This window comes from Anser anser (assembly GCF_964211835.1).
Source record: "Anser anser genome assembly, chromosome: Z".
NCBI lineage: Eukaryota > Metazoa > Chordata > Aves > Anseriformes > Anatidae > Anser > Anser anser.
In genome coordinates this window covers 63,981,265-63,988,400 of record NC_139723.1, presented here as the reverse complement: position 1 = coordinate 63,988,400, position 7,136 = coordinate 63,981,265, and positions in this window count along the sequence as shown.

The window sequence follows — 7,136 nt, the reverse complement described above, 5'->3', positions numbered from 1 at the left end:
ATAGTATGTGAAAAAGCCTGATATATCCCAGGACAACAAAAAAGAAAACACCTGCCTATTCAAGCAGCATACATATATACACACAACAGCTCAGCGATGGTCAGAAATCCTCTGCTCTGCATCCTGATAAAGTGGAACGGCTGTCCCCCAGAGGCCTGCAGAAGAGGAGATGAATGTGTAATGTGAATTCTGCCTTCAATTTATGGCTTAATTTTAAAATAACTGGAAATAAAACATGAAGAGGAATATCACCCACAGAGAGAAGTCTGAACTCTGCTTTCTGTCACTTTCCTACGGTATCCATTTGTTTCTGTCAGCACGGAGAGCTTTCTGAATATGCTGGTACCATGAGCTAAGCCTAGGGCCAGGTTTGTTCCCAAGGCTGGGCTCGCCCACCATCCACTTCTTTTCAAGTCCATACATCTGCAGTCCTCCACAGCCCTGAGTGCCTGAACATGGGCCCATGGCAGTGTGGAGGAACACAGGGAAGCAGATCACAGGGCACAGACCATCTATTGTCTTGAATTCACCATGTCTCCATCGTGTTCATCGTGTTCTCGTGCCTGCACTACCAGCTCTCTTCAGTTTTCCGCTAGAGTTAGAAAACTGAGGTGGGCTGGTGGAGGCTGATCATCAATGCTTATATCTCCATATCATCCAGGAGGTTGGAGAGCACAGTGGTTTTATTGATAATGTTTGTATGATGGTGACCCCACAAGTGCTGCCTTCAGCCATGCTGGGAAAGGGGGAAATCTGAAGCAAAATGCTGTTGAAAGAGGTCCGTGTGGTTCGGCTTCTCAGCAGCATATGTTCCTTGTTACTCAGGACTGTCAGAAGGGAGGGAAGATGATATAAAGTAAGAGCTAACTGAGGCTGCTGTTTTAGGATGGAAAGTTAGCATCACATATTTGTCTGTATTCGCACTAGCCATGCTTCGTAAGTTTCCTAAAGCAGGATTCACTTTGTCAGCAAAACAGAACATGTGTTAATTTACATCCTTAGGAAAGAAAGCAGTGAATCATTTCCAATGCTTCAGGTGTTCTATTCATAGTGCTTAATAAATTTTGACTGGAAAGATGCAAAAAAAAAAACTCTCTGAGACAATTTCAAGTATTTATTTCAATTTTATTATTAAGCAAAGTCTTAATGAATGAGAAATTGACCTCGTGGTTAAACCATTGGCCTAGGACTGAGGTTCCGTCACCACTCAGCTCCCTATGAAACCACATTGCTTCATTGGTCTTTGCCGCTTGTATTCCCTCTGCAAAACCTTTCAGCAAACCACATGCATGATCTTGGGAGACGCTCGGTTTCTGCATGCGTTGCTGCCATCAAAGGGCCAAACCTTGAACCAGCTCTTGCATCCATGAGGAATGCGATCAGGCCAAGTCAGCAAGATTTTATCCATTAGGGAAAGTCTCCTTAGCTGCAAAAATGATGAAGAGCTGCTGAGCCCTACCAGCCTCACTGTCTGGCAGAGTCTATCGGGCAGACAACCCCTTTCCCTCTGACCACAGGAATAATGAGGGCTCTGAGCAGTCCCAACAAAGCCAAGTGACAGCCACACAAAGGGAGGAACCAGGATGCACCAGGAAACTGGCACTGCTAGATCATCAGTGAAGGGCAGGGGGACCTGCAGGAAGCTGCACATCTCCACCACCACGCTCGGTGTGTAAGCCTCCTCTCATCTTCCCTATGCAGCAGAAGGGCTCCTTCATGAGGGTGTAAAGGGAAGGGAGGACGATCTCTGTTTTTTCTTGCCTTCCTCGGCAGAACACTGCTCAGACAGCAGACCAGCTCTCAGCAGGGCAGCCACACCTGAGCAGGGAGCTCGGTGGCAGGGGCTGACTGCCCTGTGGAGAACCGGTGCTGGACCCAGCCAGCTCCCCACCGCCGGCCCCGTATGTGCCAGAGCCTGAACCGTGCCAGCAAGGCAGCATCCAGGCCACGGCCAGCACCGCCACGGCAGGGAGTGGAAGGAAAAGCAAAGACCTGCGCTGACGAGTCCGAGTAACAAAAGATGCTTATGTCTAAACAAAGGCTTTCTGATAATGCAAAATTGAACTGACAGGAAAAAACACACACGTTAGAATACAGTATGACAGATGCTTTAGGATTTGTTTTATGTAAATTTGAACAGGCACCATTCTTTGTGACCGATTTGATAAGGAGCACAACTCTCATTCCAGCACAGCAACCCTGTGTATATTTTACTCCTTTTATTTTCTGCTACATTGACCTCAGCTACAAGTTTCCAAGCAAAAACACAATAGATGTTTTCTTGTCACATTACAGGAAATCAAAAAAGCCTCTAAAGTGACCCTGGTTTTAGGCACCTTTCCTATTTTCCACAATCCTTTTTTTCTCTTCTCACACTTGACACATGGTTGATACCGAAGCATTATAACAGGAAAAAAGTCATTTTTAACTCACAATAAGGCTTTCTTGCTAAGTCACTTCTTTTTTTCTCTGATTTATTACAACACAGGGGTCTTTTTTTATTTCTTTTCTATCACTGCAAATTTTACCAGTTTATACTGCTGCTGATACACTGATGTAAACTGATATATAGCAGTTGTGCAAGAGGAGATTTGCACCCATCCAAGTCACTCCTTTATTTTAGAGATGGCTCCCCTTCTTTCCTCACTTCCTTAAACACCAATTCAGAAATTTTCTGTAAATCACTGTGGATCAGTTTACTATCGTGATTGTACTGAAACCCATGGAGCACTGATGTCTGCACAGTTCCCAGAAATTCTGCTCTCTGCTCAGTTGTTCTTTGCTATCTGAAAAATGAAAGAGCGTGGCTTGCATTAGAATCAGAAAGATGAAACACAGAAGCAAAGTCTTAGCAAAGTCACTGTCTTCTCTTGCTGAATCAGAAAGAAAAGACATTTTCTGCCATTCCAATTATTTAGTTAATCCCAGTGAGCTTTTCCTGGAACAGAGATCTCTGCCGCCATTACTCAATAAATACAAAGCTATTAAGATATTTTCTAAACAAAACTCTTAAGAAAAGCATAACTTGGAATAAATGCCCGTCAGCAGCACAGCTCTGCCCGAGCTCCCCCACATGGACATTAATCGCAGTGCTGGGTTTGCTTCCTCAGCAGATCGGGGTCCACAGCTTGCTTCATAAAAACCACTTCTGCGCTCGGCAGCCTGGGCACAGGCACCCACACAAACCATTTTGTTCCACCCAGAAGGAAACTGCTTCATCTTTCCTGACAGACCAACAAACCAAACTAGAAATGACTCTGCAGCTCACTACTGAACACAAAGCTAAGTACTTTTCCTTTCAGCAGCAGGGGATTTTCTTTTTTTTTTTTTTTTTAATCAACTGGAATTTGTAGTCTAGAAATAGCAAAAGTAAGTAAGACATTTAGAAACTGGCAAATTTTTAGAAACAAGCATTTTCTCTTCAGTTGCCCCAACTTCTCATTTAGTGGGGAAAAATAAATAAATAAATAAATAAATAAAAATTATCCTCCCAAATTTCTCTCAGCCTTTCACTTTTAAGTTTCCCCTGGTCCCACTAGGTTGCAGCAGTGACCCGGCCTGTTGTTGCACGGAACATTTCTTAGGCACACGTTCTCTTTCTTACCATGTCACATTTTCATTGTTACCCCAGGGCCACTGCTAACACTCCAAGTTTTTTGTTGTTTTTTTTTTTTCATTTCTGATTTCACAAATCAAGTCTTCAGGAGCATGCAGTATTCAAGCAAACAGAGACACAAGCTTTGCAAGACTCCCTAAAAATAAATAAATAAATAGCATAATACAAAATAGCAAAAGACACATTCAGAACTAGAGGTAATATTAAATGTTTGCTAATATTTTTGTGACTCGATTTTCTCAGAATTTCTGCATGTCTCGAGGGGTTTAAATAAGAGCCCTTTCAAATATCCAAGATCCCCACGTCTTTGGGATGTGGCTTCTCTTTCCAGTCACCAGGTCTCCAGGTTTGGCTCTATTTATCCTGAGAAATTAGTTTCTCCTTCAGTTGCCCATGCAGAAAAACCAGGCTCCATCCCTGCTCTGGTTAAGAGTCTTTATTTTCACCATTCCCCTGAACAGTCTGTGGTGGCATAGCTCTCTCCGGGCCAGCCTACGCTCTCAGGGTATGCCAACGTTGTATTCCTGTCTTTGTTAGAAGCATGGTGAGGTGGGACGGTCAGGCAGCCCCTGGCCACACTGAGAACTCCTGCGGCCTGGACCACAGCCTGACATGGAAAGTACCAGAACTGTACGGTCTGAGAAACACTGGAATTGTGCGGCTGGTGGAAAAATACCAGAATTGCCTAACAAAAATTGTGGCCAGAATGGAAAAACACTATCTAAAAGCCAATTGTCTGGCAATCCCATAAATAGATCCTAAGTGAGAACCCCTTGAGTTCTCCAGCACCACAGTGGGCTGTGACCTAGGAACTCCCCGAGCTGGGACGCCTCTCAAGGCAGGCTCCTCGAGGTTCAAAGACCATCCGCCGACAGACGCCAATGAAAAGGAAAGGGTGAGTAATTCACTAAGAAGAGAAATACTAGATACAAGGCTAGCCTACGCAGTCATGAGAACATACCCTGCAGTGAGTCCTGATGACACTTTGCATGCTTCGTTGAGTAGTAATCCAGACCGACTGATAACCTCTTTAGACATAAACGGTTGACTAAGTCCGGGACTGAGGGTAGGTCCAGCTGTACCTAGACTCCTCTCTGAGCAGTTCAGAATGCAAGAAGGAGTCTGTTCTGGATCTCGCAACTCAAAGGGAGGGTCTCCTGAGAGCCTGCCCAGCCCTGTCCTCTGTACAGGAGATATCCATGTGCACCTTACCATATCAAATCTTTTTAAGTTGCTGCCTTGTTTACGATTAAAATTCATTAGATTGTTACAGTATATCAATAACACACATCACTACTTCTTTCTTATGAGTGAAGTGTGTAATTCCATCTGCAACACAATCCTAACCAGTTTCCCCAGATGTTTTTTTCTTCTCCAAATTTGTTCTTCAATTACCCCTCCTGTCTTTACAGAAGGGTAGTGGCCATCTCTTTGTGCAATGCTGCTCCACTTGAATATATGAACATCCAAGTTCAACAGTTTTCATGCCAAACCTGATGGGGTAGAGTAATGTGTGTTTTCAGAACTAATGAGACACAATACATTTTGACACATAATGGAGTTTACATGCTGACACAAAGACACCTGTTGGCCAAACCAAACACCAGTGCTCGAGACTGACAAGCCTGCTGAGAGGGATGGACTTCCAGTACATAAAGACCATGGGACAGATCAACTGGCAGGTAAGGCCACATCCTGTGTATGCTCCCGCTTGTACTGGTCAGGCAGGAGCATCCAATACAGCAGAAAAAAATAGTTCCTTTGGGGCAGGGGTCCTGCCACGCCATGCCACCGCTCCAACCTCAGGATAACCCACAGCCCAAAGGAACGGGTTGCCCAGGGAGGTGGTGGCATCACTGTCACTGGGGGTGTTTAAGGAAAGGTTGGACGTGGCACTTAGGGACATGGTTTAGTGGGTGACATTGGTGGTAGGGGGATGGTGGGACCAGATGAATTTGAAGGTCTTTTCCCAATTCAGTGATTCTAAACCAACAGACACAGGTGCTTGAGACATGCTCAGGCAGTGCTTGGAGGGGCAGAGGAGTGAATCCGTGCAGCTGCAGCAACTCAAGGCTTGTGCACACTGTCACCAGGCAGGAGTGGCAGGAGACGCTGACCAGAGGCAGCCTGCCCCAGCGTTCCACGTATTACCATCCTTAAAAAGCATGGAGGGTCCACTCCAGCATCCCGCAGCCTTTGCAATTCTGTCATTTAACTCACACCTCTATTTTTGTGTTGGAAGACTGTGTGAGGTTTTCTCCTAGTGTTGGCCCCAGGAAGCTCTCCTCTCTGCCTCCCCAGCCTTTTTCTCTCACCATCATCGTGGCCCTGACCCAGCAGCTTGACTCTTACCCTGGGTGCACACACACTCCCTGCCGGGTCCGGGGCCGTCAGCCCCTTCCTGCCACGAAACGTGAAGTTTTCCCTGTTTTGTAGTCCTGTCCTGCTGTTTGGCAACATCTCCCCCTCCCGGACACAGTGTACACGGCACGTAACTAAACATTTTTCCTGCCTACAAACGCCAACGGTGTCTTCTGGTTGTTGGATTCGTGTCAGGGAATTTCAGGCTTGTGAACCGTGAAGTTTTTGGACAAGAGGCAGGACCTGCAGATTAAACTTTTAAGGGCTGTTCAAAAAGTAGATGAAATAGCAGAGCCTGCATTTCTTCTAATGGGATTGCACTTGCTATGCAGAGGCTCCCACCTGCACTGGCAACAACTTACAAAAGTGCAAGCAAATAATAATTAATAAATAATAATAATAATAATAATAATAATAATAATAATAATAATAATAATAATAATAACGCCTTTGCTATCTGAAATTCTTTGATATGTGAAGTTCTGAAGTTTTTGTTTTCCAGCAGATGTATTCCTCTATGCTCTCATCTCTTCATCTCTCCCCAGTCAGAGCCTACTCTAGGTTATAACTTGGATGCAATCGAGGATGCAGCTGGCCGACAGTGAGACTCATTCAACACACACTGCTAGCAGGAGTAGACCTCAAACAGGCACAGCCAGTAGTTTCAACCCCCTTTCTTCTCACCTCTCTGGTCTCTTCTCTCTTAAATACACGATCTGCATCCCTTTTGCTGTACCATTCCTTCCACATTCCACCTCTCTTCATACGTCAGTTACTTTCTATGACTCCTTTTTCCTGCCTCAGTGCTGAACAAAGGGCCAAAATCATGTGTCAGGATGTCCCAAGATAAGGGAGTTTGTTAGATGGTGGCTGGAAAAAAGACTGTTAGATCAGATATGAACATTTCCAACCTTTTGCCTCCTTTTTCCCATTAGTTTAACAGGATATTTTAGTCCCCTGTGCTCTTCTGTAGCATCTGTATAAACTCTCACACACTTCAAGAGTCGTGCAGGTTGTTGCTCCATTTTGTCTGTGTGTGAAGCAGTTCCTATCTGAAGCAGAGTTCCTATTGTTATGCTGAGGCTGTGTAAAACTCCCAGGGACAGTTTGCTGAGGATAAATATCAAAACTCAGTGTTGTGGAGAACTTCCCAGCTTCT